Here is a 13,641-nt window from a genome sequence, read left to right on the forward strand (position 1 = left end):
ATAAGCAGGAATGGCTTGCTCTGTCACCATGTGGCACAGCAAACAAGGTGTGACTATTCAGAAATTCCACTGCAGAGACAGGATGCCTGCTGCCCTCTCTCCATCCTTGCCAGAGACCCTGGCCGTTCTCCCTGGAGCCTCCACAGGCAGTCCGTCCGAGGGACCAACTGCCCTTTGTATAGTGGCTCTGCCTCATGACTGCTCAAGAGCAGGTGTGGCAGATGCTTTCCCTGCAGCAGCCCACCTCTCCCTGCCGTCTCACCATGGGGCTGGGCAGCTGCGGTCAGGAGGGGCACAGGCCTTAGTGCAGAAGCCAAGAGAAGAATCCACCTTTGCCACTTCTGTCCTAAGGAAAAGAACATGCAGTTTTCAAATAAAACACCACATCGTTTTCCTTTTGGGGAGGGGAGACTGTTCTCGTTTTCTCCTGCTTTGTACCCTTCTTGAAGATGCAATGTGCCCCCAGAAGAGTCCAGGGAGGCTGCCATACAGTTTCCAGATATGCAGATGTGGCTCCCCGTGCAAGTGACAGAAACCATGTGTGCAGCCCCCTCCTCTGAGGCTCAGCTGTGCCTTGGGCACAGAACACCCACTGGGAGGAGGGCTGGCCCCACCTGGCTCCCAGCGGGAACCTGTCTTGCAGTCATCTCCCCAGATTCTGGTGTCTGGGCCCAGGCGCTGCCTCGGGCTCTGTCACATGTTGAGGTCTCCAAGTGAGCCCCTCTCTACACAGCCCCCTGCCTGACATGTCCCCTGAGCCTGTCCCAGGGTGGGTAAGCTCCAAGGAGGGAACCTGAAACCGTAGTGATCTGCAGCCTAAAGAGGAACTGAGCCACCCCCCGTCCTCGGACTCAGACAGCCCTAAAATTCACACAGGATGTGAGCAGCAACCCCATCTCTGTGACCCGGAACAATTACCCGCTCCAGGCTCACGCCAAGAACGTCCCCTGGTTTAGTTTCCAGAACCACCCTCTACGGTCTGTATTGCCATTCCCTTTCCCCAGCTGGGGTCAGGGTCAGATTCCAGGCCCATGGGACTCACATCCTGCTCCCCCCACCAGGCCACACTGAGAAGCAAGTTTAGCATGTGATGGCCACAGGGCCAGCTTACCAACTTAGGTGTGCCTGCAGTGAGGCAGATCATGCCTGACATTCAGGGGACAGAGGTCACCGACAAGCCAGAATGTTCCAGGACGGTTCACAAAATCAGCCTGATGGAGAGAATTGTGTTCTGTGAGGCACAATTTCTAATTCTCCTGTCTTGTTCCCTCCTCCAAAAATGTGGTTGACCTCTGTGTGACAGTCGGGGAGAGGCAGCAGGTCCACCGTGGTGACAGTGATGTTATGAAGCTCTGGAGTCAGGATTGACCTCCTCTTATTGACTTCACATGCCAGATCCTCAAGTCATGGCACCATGATCGGAGTGAACCCCCTTGCTTGGCCACCAGCTGTTTGCCTGTGCTGTCCCAGCCCACGAGAAGATCTCAAAGCCACCCTGTACCCTGGCCACCTCTACACCAGGTCCTCCAGATCCACATCAGCACAAAAGGATCGTTTTTATTTGGGATATTTTGTATCAGCCATTGGTCACCCTGTAACAAATTACCCCAAGGCATAATGGCCGAAAGGTACAAATGTTTATGAGATTGGGAATCTGGACACAACTTAACAGGGCCTTCTTTTCAGGGTCTCCTGCGGGAAGTAAGCAGGGTCTAGCAGGGCTGCAGCCCTCTAAGTCTTCACCAGAAAAGAATATGCTTCCAAGCCCCCTCACAGGCCTGCTGAGAGGACGCAGCTCCTGGCAGGCAGCAGGACTGAGCACCCCAGTTCATACCCACACCCTGTCGGGTGGGCTTCCCAGCAGGTAGCTCTCAACACAACAGCTCAACTCATCCTGCCAAGCCAGGGAGAACCCAAGACAGGCAGGGTATGTGCAGGCCACAAGTCCCCTCTTTGATGGCCTAATCTCAGAAGTGATCCACTGCTCTCCCCCCACACTCTGTTGTATGGAAGTGATTCACTAGATTTGGCCACCTTTGGCAGAGGAGCTCCTCAGGACTGCACACCCCGAGGCAGGGGGTCACAGGGACCCTCCTCAAAGCCAGTACCTCACACACCAACCCCACCCTCGTGGGGTGGAATCATTAAAAGGTCGTAATCTCACCTATCGCCGGGGGGCCTGGAACTCTTGTCTGGTTCCCTGGTACCTGGTACCTAGTTTTTCTCTTTGTGCATGGTTTCTAAAGGCATTGAAACTCCTGCTCTCTTTCTACAAAGCCAAAAAAAGAAAAAGAAAAATGTGCTTATAACATTGTTGCCATTGAGTGAGCCCCTGTTACTCAGCAGTCACTGAAGGAAAGCATTAAATATTTGACCTCACTGGATCCCTGGAGCATGCCAAAGTAGTGGCACCAAGTGAACTGCGAGGACTCCAAGGTCAGCATGGCTTCTCACTCAGAGACAGGGGAGTCTAACTACAAGTACAGATTGTGTTCTGTCCACTTGGTCTTCCAAAACTGTGTCTGCAACTTCATTTCAGATAAATTGTGCTTCCACCTTGAGCCTCGCTGTCAACTTCAAGAGCAACCCTTGTACACAGGAAGCAATGCACAACCTGAGGTCCAGCGTGACCACATGCTCTGGATTTTCAAGAGAATGCTACCATTTTTTTCTTCCATAAATCAATTATAGCAATACACAAATAAATAGGACTTACTGGAATTTATTTGAGCCATACAGCACTGCCATAGTTGTGGTCAAAATATCGAACATTAGCAATTCTGTAGAGTACATTCTGATGTATTTTTGTTAATACTCTTCTCTAAACAAATGATCCTTGCAGATGAACAAATGTTCTTTTCATAGTGTAAAGGATCCACACGGCAATGATCTATATCACAGCTTCAATAGACATAGGAAAAAGAAACTCAAGTTTTCTGTATCCAGAGATATTAGCATATGGCAAAAGAGATAGCAATACTAACAGTGGCATCCCTGCTTGGACCTTTTCCCATTAATATGAAATCTTTACAATTTATCTAGAGTACATACTGTTATCCTGACTTTTAAAAATCCAGTTCAGAGAGGGGAGTGATTTCCCTAAAACCGCTCGGCTAAATGACCAAATCAGCATACTGACCCAAATCTCCAATTCCAGACCTCATGCTCTCTCCATTAGACTTTGTGTCCTATCATGAATCACATTCTAGAAATTTCTCTATGGTCATGGAGCTCCACTTGATTCAGCCTGGTCCTCTGTGCTACTGAAACATACATAAATAAACACAGAAATCTCCAAAGTCACAATAGCACTGGAAACAAACTCATCTCCGAGGCAAATTGCTCACTCTCCACACAGGAGATAAGCAAGGATGGATGATCAGAGACTCACGTGCTCTTTCTGAAAACAGCCAGGCAGCCAGGGAGAAGAAGCAGGGTCATGCCCACTGAAGTAATCTGAAGACGCCTCTTTGGCATCTCAGAGGCTGCACCATTGAACCTAAGTCCTGGTGACTTCCCAATACTTTTGAGAACCATCCGCCACATTCAGAACCCTCTTCACTCTTATTTCTGCCCACTGGTGCCCACTGGTACCCACTGGTACCTTTCTCTTCTGCAGCCACCTGGAAGGCAGAGACACACCACAAACTCACCAAGGTGAGAGACTGGTCCACATGCAGACTTGTATAACCAGAGGAGCAGGAAGCTCCAGGATGGGCACAGGAGCCCTGGAGTTTAAAGAGCTCGATTCTGTATGCATGAAAATAAGAACAACAAGAGTCACAGATTTCTTAAATCATCCCCAAATAGATTTTATCCCCAAAGATTGGAAAGAGGCCAAGTAGAAGTCGGTGGATCATTCACCAGTGCTACACCTGAGGTTTGGCAATGCATGTCACACGTCAGTGTGGCTTCTGAATTAAAATCCATGAGGATTCTTTTGGAAATAGTGAGAATAATGGTGAGGAGACACTCAATCTGTATTCAAAGAACACTAAACATAAAACAAACCAAACCTTGCCCAAGGAAAGTGTAAAAAATGTCAACCAGTGTTATAAAAATGCAGATGAAAAGCATACCCAAGAAGAGAATTTATTACAGGAAACTGAAGAAATTTTAGAATGCATCTGCTTTATGTTCCCTTTAAAATATGACATAGAAATATGAAGCATGATAAGAAATAAACTATTTTTAACACAGCAGGGTCAGATGAAGCCTAAGATCTTAAAAGGAATCTGAAAGAAATTATGAAAGAATCAATACTAGCTAATACTTGCTAAGGGTTTACAATGCCCCGGACATTGTTCTATGCAATTTATATCTATTAACTCAGCCAATTCTTGTAACGACTCCCAAGTATGCTCTTTTATAAGGGGGCTGAGACACATTCAGAAGTTAAATATCTTGCCCAACTCAAAGGAAAAAGGAAAGCTAGTAAATGAAAGTGCAGCAATTTAAACTCACACTGCAAAATCTGCATACTCAGTCCTCTGACCTTACTTCTCTAAGGAAACAAAGAACAGAATTTACTTAGCAGAAAATTAAATTAGTATGTAGAAAGAAACCTAAAGAAGGCTTTCATAAATTTATAGCAGAAGTCAGCAAATTGTAGACCATTGACTAAATTTGGTGGCCACTTGTTTTTATAAATAAAGTTTTGTTGGAACACAATTCTACTCAACTGCTTATGTATTATCTATGACAATTTTCTGGATTTCAAATGGCATAGCAGAGACTTTCTGGCCCACAAAGTTAAATTTTTCATTTAGTCCTTACAGTAAAGTTTGCTGTTCCCTGATGTAGAAAAAGAAAACAAATAGATGCACATTTTGTGAGGGAAGATGAGATATGAAAGACCTACTGTGTGGTGAGCTGCCATTTCAGAAGTCATAACTAGGTCTAGGAAAGAGAATAGCAATTGAACAAATACAGATGAATTCAGAGCTGGAACTACCTGAGTTTGTTCCTCAGAAGAGGGCAAATTATTTCAAACAATTAGTCTCTAAAGAAACATTTAGTTAAAAAATTTTTTTTTTATTCTTTGGGGAAAGTTTTTCTTATATAATCTAGCAGAGATGGTTGCAAGGCAAATGGTATACTTACAAGAGGAAACAAAAAAGTAACTAATTTCAGACTTCAAAGTTTTTCACATCATCAAGAAAATGAAGGACTGCCCATGCACCTCAGTGGTAGCACACTTGCCTAGCATGCACAAGGCCCCAGATCAATCCTCAGCACTGGAGGAAAAAAATCCCAGAAGAAAATGAAATGGAATCTAATGACTTTTGAAAAGAAAATGTAGTAACTCAAGAATTTTATACCCAGCCAAGTGTTCACATGATGTAAAGAAAAAGATTTAGCCATATAAAACATATTCTACCATTATTACCTACAATCTGCAAATATACTCACAGTCACTGAGTAATTAATCAAAATAAATAATTGAAGAGTAGGAAATTATGGTTTAGGACATATAGTAGTGAGTGTGGATCACATCTACTAAATAATAAACATAGAGTCAGGTCCAAAGTAGCTCTGTAAGCATAGTAAGAAAAATTAAAATGCCAAAACTTAAAAGTCATATTGGAACAAAGTATGTAATTAAATATAATCAACCATTTCAAGAAGAGTAAAACAAATCTAAGTACAAAAGAAGCTAAGGGATAAATGCAATAAAATGAGATATTAATTAATTCTAAACATGATAGCTTTAATAAATAAACATAAGAGTTGGTATTTAGAAATATACAATAAAACAGATAAGCCATTATTACCTCCAAATTAACAAATAAATAAATATGCAGAATCAAGATATGGGAAATTAGATACAATATCAGCTAAGACCTAAAAATTAGAAAAATATAGATGTATAGCCTTATATAAAGTCATTTGAAAATGTAATATGATTTTCTGGGAAATTGAAAAATAACAAAAATTAATCAAACAAGAATTAGGAAACTTTAGTAAAATCATAGCCCTTGAGAAACATGGGGAAAGAATCTTCAACAGAAGCATCTTCCCAAAGACTCCTAGACCAAGTAATTCTGCCATTTCTGTCTAGCTTCAAGAATTAGATCATCATTATTATGTCATATCTGATCCAGAACATACAAAATAATGAAAATCTTCCGTTCATGTTGTAGACAATTTCCACCAATATTGCAGATCACAATAGATGGTAGAAACAAATAACAGACTGCACATGTTACTTGCTTACAAGAAGGCAGGCATACCCTAAATCAAATGCCAAATGAATTCTAATGCCCAATAAGAAAATTCTAGGTGCTTTACTAGGGATATAAGGAGGCTTACTATTAGTGATCTATTCATTTTATTTAACACATCACATTAAGATGCCAAATTTAGAAAAAAGTACATGTGTGATAACATTTTTAGAGAAGCAAAATAAACTTCATAAATTTAGCATTTGAAGGCTCGTGGAAGGCTTTCTTAATATTCTAAAGACTACGTTTCTTAAATGCTTGTACCTCAGATACACTCTCCTACAGATTGGGATGTGGGCAAGGGCAACAGCTCCAACCATTGGCATTGTTTTATACGTTCCAGATAACGTTGTGAGATGGGAAACATAAAAGCCAGTTTATAACTCGTAAAGGAGAAAAAATGTTCGTTAACCACTCATAATCGCTAATTTTATAAATCATTAGGTAATAGGTCTCAAATATCTCACACAGTTAACTGGAAGAAAATACACACAGTTTTCAGACAACTCGGTAAATTAGCCAGATATAAGATAAGCAACCTGGATAAAGTTGGGTTACCCAAGCCATTTTGTGCAGAGGAAATAAACAGCACATCCAAAAAGAATTGAAAAAGTATTTCTGTCTACACTACTGTACCTCAGAAATACTAGTTTTATAATCTATTACCCAAAGGAAAACCTGTTTAATGTTCTCTGATGGCATGCCTTGCTCCAGGTTTTCATTAGTCACCTCACCAGCTGTCACCTCCATTCCCTTTGAGGGTTTGGATGTGGGGTGCCCACCAAAGCTCCTGTGGGAGACAGTGCAAGAAGGTTTTGGGCACAAACAATTGGGTTATGAGAGCCTTAACCCAGGCAGTGTATTTCCCCCGATGGGGATTAGCTGAGTGGTAACTGGAGGTGGGTAGGGTGTGGCTGGAGGGGTGATGTTTGGGGCCGTGCCTTTGAGGTCTATATTTCATATCTGGTGGGTGGAGTCTCTCTCTGCTTCCTGATCATCATGTGAGCTGCTGGCCTCCACTACACTCTTCCACCATGATGTCCAGCCTCACCTGGAGCCCTGAGGAATGGAGCCCGCTGTCTGTTGACTGAGACCTCTGAAATTATGAGCCCCCAAATAAACTTTTCCTCCTCTAACATTGTTCTGGTCAGGTCTTTTAGTCACAGTAGCTGGCTGAAAACACCCTTGTAGAAATTCTTCTGCACTATTCCCTAGTTCACTCAAGATCTCCAAGCCTTAGTTACTTTAGATAGAAAAGACAAAATGCTCATGGTTTGCAAATTAATATCTATGTTAAACACAATTCACATGAAATTTCCTTTTTTGTCTTAGAGGGGGTGAAGAAAAAGAAATGGATTAACATTCCCTTGGAGAACTTGGGTGAAACTGCCTTAAAAATTGAAAAAGGGAAGGAGAGATGGCCTATTGTAAGCCCCCTCTATTGTACCATAATAATAACAGGAGAAGTGAGACACTAGGTGGGGCATCTGCAGGTGACTAGGTGATGGGGCAGAGCCTTCAGGAACAGGCTTACCATCCTCCTGAGAGACCCCAGAGAGCGTCCATCCTGCCATCCTGTGAGGCCAGAGTGGAAAGACACTGGGTAGGAGGAAAAGGACCTTCGTAGACCCCAGTGCCTTGATTTCAGGGTTTCCAGTTTCCAGAACTGTGTGGAATAAATTTCTGTTCTTATAAGCCACCCAGTCTTTGGTATTTTGTCATAGCAACCCAAACAGATTGCTACAAGAATGCTTAACCAAACTTCTCCCTACACCTGACCAGACCAAACCTAAAAACTTTCTCTATTAAACGTCATCGTGAATAAAATTTAAATGCAAGACAAAAATCAGTTTGCTGCAAATTGTCAGAAACAACATCAGAAGCACATAGACATGAAAATATCCAACAACTTACACACACACACACACACACACACACACACACGTTTCAAAGAAAAATAAAGGCAAAATTCATAAATAATTTAAAATAAAAAACATACATTAGTGGCCAAATCAATAAATTCCATTTATTGTTTTTTAGCAACACACATAAAAACTTAAAACAATAGGCAGTTGGTACTTTTGCCTGGATATTTGCAGAGGGTGGCAGGACAGTAGGCTTGTTCTCCCGTACGGGGGAGGGGGGGCCCCCTCCGGTCCCTGTGCGCCAGGAGCGAGGTCCCCTTTCCCAGCTCTCAGCCTTGGCAGGTCATAGCTATCAGCAGAAAAGGTCACGCATCAGAGAGAGTCATTAAAACTTCACACGTAAGAAGCCCAAGAAGCCTAAAATGTTTATCCACTTTCTCTTAATAATTTCACCCCTACAAAGGTATCTACAAGAAATAATCAGATATCCACATAAAAACCTGTGCAGGAATGTCGTTGAGATTTAGGTAGGAGGTGTCCCCCCAGAGCACCAAAGCTGTGTGTGTGTGTGTGTGTGTGTGTGTGTGTGTGTGTGTGTGAATACAAGAACATTCAGAGATGAACCATGAGCCTTAATCTAATCTGCATATTAATCCACTTCAGAGGATTAACTGGTGGTGCCTGGAGGCATGTGGGGTGTGGCTGCAGGAAGGGGTCACTGGGAAGGTGCCTTTGGGGCTTATGTTTTGTCCTACTTGAGGGAGCTCTCTTTCTGCTTCCCGATGGCCACGTCCTCCCCACACCCTTCCACCATGATGAGCTGCCTGCCCTCAGGCCCCGAGGAATGGAGCCGGCTGTCTACGGACTGAACCTCTGAAACCGTGAGCCCCAATTAAACTTCTCCTCCTCTAAAATTGTTCTCATCAGGTCTTTTGGTCACAGTGTCCAAGAAGCTGTCAGAAACCAATGTTGACTGCAGCAATATGTATGATTTAAACAAACAAAAGAGTGAAAATGTCTAACGATGAGGCTAAGTTTACATCTGTATAATTGTATCGCAGGCAGTTTTAAAAAATGATTTTTGTCGCCAAAATATTTAATGGTGCCAGAAAAACTTTGATCACGTGCTGACTACTGAAAAGAAGAATAGGTACACAGATCTATACGATTGTGTGTGTGCACATGGTGCATATGCCCGCACACACATACAGTAAGCACCCACTTGGGTAAAGGAAAGGCCAAGGTTCCTCCAGGCCTGTGGGGGTGGCTCCGGGGATCCCCCACAGACACCCAAAGCAGCAGATGCCCCGTCCCTTCCACTGAAATGGCGTAGTATTTGCATATAACCTCTGCACACCCTCCAACACACTTCAAATCAACTCTAGATGACTTATAACACCTAATAGAATGTAAATGCTATGGAAATCGTTGTCATACTGCATTATTTAAATAATAATGACAAAAAAGTCTGCACAAGTTGGGGACAGACACAACCATCGCCCATTTCTGTCTCTCCCTATAGTCCGCTCCACCCAGGGCCTCCTGTGGCCCGTGGCTTCCACTACAGCCTGGCCTTTTCTCTCCTGTGTGGACCCTTCCCAGCTGCCTCATGTAAAGGGGTCACTCTCCCCACCCCCACCCCACCCCACCCCCGTGGGCCCTGGTCATTCACCTCCAGGACACCCTCAGGTTAATAAACACTGTTCAATCCCTGAGGGCCTCTGATCCCCACCAGGCCCATGTGGCCAAGGATACAGACAGAAGTCCTGCCTTCCCCATACCTGGCCCAGGGCCTACCAGCTACACCACCCTGCTGTGCAGGTGTCTCCGACACAGGGACAAGGGCTGCTGGGGCCCCAGGGGACCAAGACTGCAAGAACAGCACCAAGTCTGATCCATCCAGGTCTCCCAGGCCCGGACCTGAGTTGGCACATGGACGAGGCTCCTTAAATGTCTACAGGTAGAAAGACAAAAGAGGAAAGGAAAGGGGGGGGGCGGGGAGGGGAGAACATCTGCATGGCCCGCCTCCGGGCATCTGAAGCTACACACAGAGTGCCCAGCCCCACCTGGGCAGTAAGACCAGGGCAGCAGAAGGTGGCACCTGGGTGGCTTTGTGTCCAGTCTCCCACCCACAGCCGCCACAAGGTCTCACGTCCACTCGGACAACCCCACTCCCAGGCAGATCCTCTGGGGAGGAGATGCAGTCACCCATGCCTAGCCGCTGGACCATGAGGGTCAGCTGCGAGATCTTGGAAAGTCCTTCAAGGGAGATCCACCTCTTCCCTCTCCCTAGGAAACATCATTGGCCTTAATTTAAGTCAAGGTGGGAGGAGAAGGGGACAGTCGTTGTAGGAAAGCTGAGTGACGATGGTTTAATCCCATTTAGGGACACTTTGAGCAATGACTTATGGATAATAAGCAATTTAAAATTCTTTGGTCAGTCTCTAGCTAAAGGCTTTTTACGGGGGAAAGAATGAGTAATTCAGCGCAGATGATCTTGCCTTTCATAAGCTTTTATTAGTGATTTGTTGGACACGGATAACATAAATTTTGCTACTCATCTGTTAACAACTTCAATTGGAAGCTGGTCTCCCTGCTCTGCCCATAGCATCTCAGACACCAGCGTAGGAACGGGAGGATCGATAATTCCTGTTTGGTACTGTATCTGGGTAAGCGATCATGACTGTAATATTTCTATTTATTGAATATCGTGTCAACAGATTCCCATTTCAAGAAGAATAAAACAAGTTACATTCAATGTCAAGGTTGTTTATCCATACGAAGGGTGCACTTTAAAAAAAAATCTGTGCTAACATTCTTTATCTAAAATAATCCATGCTTTGATCCCCGCTGCCAAGTAAAAAATAATTTTGCGTTGACTCTGTCAGCTGTCGAGATACATTAAGTCCCATAAAACGGACAGTGGCTTCAGGAAGAAACATAGTACATTTGTTCCCCCCGCCCCTGTGTATTGAATGAAGCATGAGGTGAGTCTATTCACTGTATCAATGTGAACCTGGACACACACACACACACACACACACACACACACACCAGTTACCCAGGGCGGGGGGGATGGCTAAATTTACCAGGCGAGTAGGAAACTTAGCTGCAGAATTATTTCAAACCTATAGTTCTCAAACACAGCGTGAAAAGTCTGAAAAATGAAATTTTCGTCATTAGAGCTGACAGCTTCCAGTCATAATATGCTGACATGTGTAGCAGGAATTAAGAGGTTCCACCAGCAGAACCAACCTTTTTTTTTTAGGCAAATTATCTATGGTAGGTCCGTGAATCCCACCGCGGCTGCAGTACGCTGGACACTTATCAGTGACACAGTACAACTTTCGGGGACTTGGCGTTCTTTCTTATGTAGATTCCAACCTAATTACTGGCTGAGTGGAGGCACTTCCTGCCAGGCAAAGCCAAGGAGATCTGTGCAGAGGGGCAGAGGCCAAGGGGTTAGTGCCATGTGGTGCTTCTCTAAGGTGACCTTGGGTTTGAATCGGTCCATCTCTGCAGGTATAGACCACGGTCTCTCCTACCTGCTCATCACCAACAGATACTCACTGTGTGTGCTACGGGGTCAGACATTGTCCTGGCTACAGGGACACAGAGAGGGTGGGGGAACAAACATGGAAGTAAATACCTGGAATGGACACCATACAGGCCAGGGGTTGTCTCGCCCTGGGGAACCAACTCCTCACCTGGGATGCTAAGGTGTCAGGATGTGCAGGGGCCCTGGGGTGAGCATGCCTGGGTTCAAATTCCAGCAGCGCCTTCACGAAGTCATGGGTTCCTGGACCAGGAACTCGACTTGCTTTAGTCAATTTTTGTATCACTGTGACCAAAATACCCAACCAGAACAACTGAGAGGAAGAAGAGTTTATTTGGGGCTCACAGTATCAGAATTTCCGTCCATGGTGGGCCCGTTCTGTTGCCGTAGGTCACAGGTGAGGTGGAACCTCATGGCCCAAGTGCAAGGCAGTGGAAAGCAGCTCAGGACGCCGTGACTGGGAAGCAGAGCGGGAGAGAGAAAGGGGAAGGGGCTTGCCTCCAGTGACCCGCTCCTCCAGCCCCACCCGCCTGCCCAGGGTCCAAACTAGGGTGGGTGGCCGAGTACAGCTCTCACAACACCCCTGCACTAATACCAGGGTGTCGGGGGAAAGCGGGTCTCCAGCCACAGCCACCTCTCTGTGGTCACCTCTGCCCTCCTCACAGGGGGACCGCCAGGCTCCAGGCTTTGCCCCCAGGGAGCTGTCGGAGGGTGGATAAGCAACTGATAAACAGGAGGGTGTCTGGCACATAGTGAGTTGTCACGCAGTGGCAAGGATTTGCTGGAATGATGACAGAAACGACCAGACACGTCAAGGAAGCCCTTCACTGGGCCCAGAGGGAAGACGTGGAGACAAAGAGGGCTACTCCGGGCCTTAAAATGCAGTGGGATTGGCCCTGGTGGGTTTTGGGCATGCGAGGCGCCTGCACCCCTTCCTGGGGAGGGATGGCCAGCCCCCGCCTGCCTTCCCACCATTGGGTTCTGGGCGCACATCACTGGTCTGGCTTCACAGCATCTGTTATGGTGTGGACATGAGGTGTCCCCAGAAAGTCACGTGTGAGACAGTGCGAGAGGTTCAGAGGAGCAATGAGTGGGTGGTGAGGGTCTTAACCCAATCGGTGAATCAGCCCTCCCCATAGGAATTAGCTGAGTGGAAGCTGAAAGGTGGGTGTGGCCGGAGGAGCTGGGAATCGGGGCGTGGCTGTGGGTATATATCTGTATCTGGGGTCTCTCTCTCTGCTTCCTACTGAGGTGAGCCACTTCCCTCTTCTGCCACACTCTTCTGCCATGACGTCTTGCCTCCCCTCGAGCCCCGAGGAATGGAGCCGGCCTCCTATGGTCTAAGACCCCGGAAACCGTGAGCCCTCGAATTAACTTTTCCTCTCCTAAAATTGTTCTGGTGGGAGCCTTTGGTCACAGGAGCGAAAAAGCCGATTGAACCAGCACCAACACAGAGAGAACTTGCATCTCAGGAAAGTCCAGGTGAGACGTTGGACTCGCAGGCAGGGGTTATGGCTTTGGGGCTGTCAGGAGGGTGAGTGTACTTTACATGCAGGAAGGAGATGAGCTGGGGGGAGCTGTGGTGGGGTGCTAGGTGCTGAATCGTAGCCCCCTCCGAATCCACGTGTTCGCGTCCTGTCTCGCCGTTCTTCAGAACGTGACTAATGGGCGCCGAAGGCTTGAAAGGGTGATTCTGTTAGATTGAGGTCATCGAGGTGGACTCTAATCCCATGACTGGCATCCTTATGAGAGAGGACCAGGACACAGACACCCACGTGGAGGAAGACAGGAGGAGACGTCATCTGCCAGCCAAGGAGAGAAACCAACCCTGCCCACACCTCCATCCTGGACTCCCACGCCCCAGCACTGAGGAAATGCAGGTGGCACCTGATTTATAGTTTGACTTAGAGTTTTTCAAGTTTATGATGGTGTTAAAGTGATAGCAATTTGGTAGAAAACATACCTTGGAATTTTCAATTTTGGTCTTTATCTGGGC

Source organism: Urocitellus parryii, chromosome 6, assembly GCF_045843805.1.
Source record: "Urocitellus parryii isolate mUroPar1 chromosome 6, mUroPar1.hap1, whole genome shotgun sequence".
NCBI classification, from domain to species: domain Eukaryota; kingdom Metazoa; phylum Chordata; class Mammalia; order Rodentia; family Sciuridae; genus Urocitellus; species Urocitellus parryii.